Source organism: Grammomys surdaster, unplaced genomic scaffold (assembly GCF_004785775.1).
Source record: "Grammomys surdaster isolate TR1022 unplaced genomic scaffold, NIH_TR_1.0 231, whole genome shotgun sequence".
Lineage (NCBI taxonomy): Eukaryota > Metazoa > Chordata > Mammalia > Rodentia > Muridae > Grammomys > Grammomys surdaster.
The window spans coordinates 2,544,814-2,546,310 of record NW_021604676.1 but is presented as its reverse complement, the minus strand read 5'-3'; positions in this window follow the sequence as shown (position 1 = coordinate 2,546,310).

The window sequence follows — 1,497 nt, the reverse complement described above, 5'->3', positions numbered from 1 at the left end:
GAGAGGGAGAGGGAGAGGGAGAGGGAGAGGGAGAGACAGGAAGAGAGCCAACAATAGCTGTCTACCAATGGAAAGTCCAGAAATCCAGTAGTTGTTCAATCCACAAGGCTAGATGTCTCAGCTGGTCTTCAGTATATGCCAGAATTCCAAATAAGTAGACTCTAATGCTAGTGAAAGAATGGTCTTACCACTGAGATTGAGAGCAAGCAAGCTGAGATCAAGTTTCCTTCTTTCATGTCTTTTATTATAGAGTGCCAGCAGAATGTATAGCCCAGATTAAACATGTATCTTCTGTATCTTCCTACCTCAAAAATACTGGAATAAAGGTGAGTCTTCCCAGTAGGTGGTGGTGGTACATGACTTTAATTTAGCACAGATTAAAGGAGGCAGAGGCAGGCAAGTCTCTGAGTTTGAGGTCAGCCTGTTCTACAGAGTGAGATCTAGGACAGCTGGGGCTACACAGAGAAACCCTGTCTCAATAGATAGATGATAGATAGATAGATAGATAGATAGATAGATAGATAGATAGATAGAATGGGTCTTCCCATTGCAAATTATTTAAATTGTAAAAACCTTCCACAGGTATACCCAGACACTTGGGTTCTAGTCAATTCTAGATGTAGACAAGTCGTCAACCACAAATAGACATCACGCCCAGCACTTCATTTGTCATTCACTCCAAACCCCATATTTGCACCACTGAACTGGAGCCATTCCCTAAGTCCAGTGCCAGAGGCAGCCACAGTGCTCAGGAGGGCTTCAGCCTCAGGGCATTTAAGAAGCATACTAGTAACCACTTAGCAGCTTCTTCCCTAGAAAGAGAAAAGACAAGGCTGGGCAGTTTGGCCACTTAAGGTGAATAAATAGCATAACAAAAAGTTGCCAAGTCCTTTTTGCTGCTACGAGTAGATTTATGCAATGGTAAGGTTCTATTCAACAAGCATGCATCAGCATCTCTCTTATATGCTAGGTCTTAAGGTAAGTCAGTAAGTCCAGATTCACTCCTTCCATCAAGAATGTCACAATAAAAAAGAAATACTAAGTGAAAATAACATGCTTTGGAAATAGTTTCTAGCAGCAGCCACATAGTAGCTGCATGTCAGGGAAGACCACAGTCCCGACCCAGGGGGCTTTCATTTCCCTTCTACTGATCTGATCACAAAGTATCTCCATATCTCAGAAAAAATAATTTACATTGTTTTGAAAGGTAATAATATGAAACACTGTGGTATATAAAAATATTACATAGACTATACTGCCTTACTTTCTTAAGTTACTGCATGTTCCTGTTAAAAATTCAAGGTTTTCTAAACTGCAAAGGAAGTAAAATCCCAACCAGGCATCCAGAAGTATGATGAAAAATAGACCTTATGATAAATCTCTATGCATAATTGGGCATGCACAAATATAGAGAAAAAGGCATACTCTATAACAAAAACCAGTGATAATAGGCAACGTATTTCACTCAGATCTGTTTTAATATTGTACTGTATATGT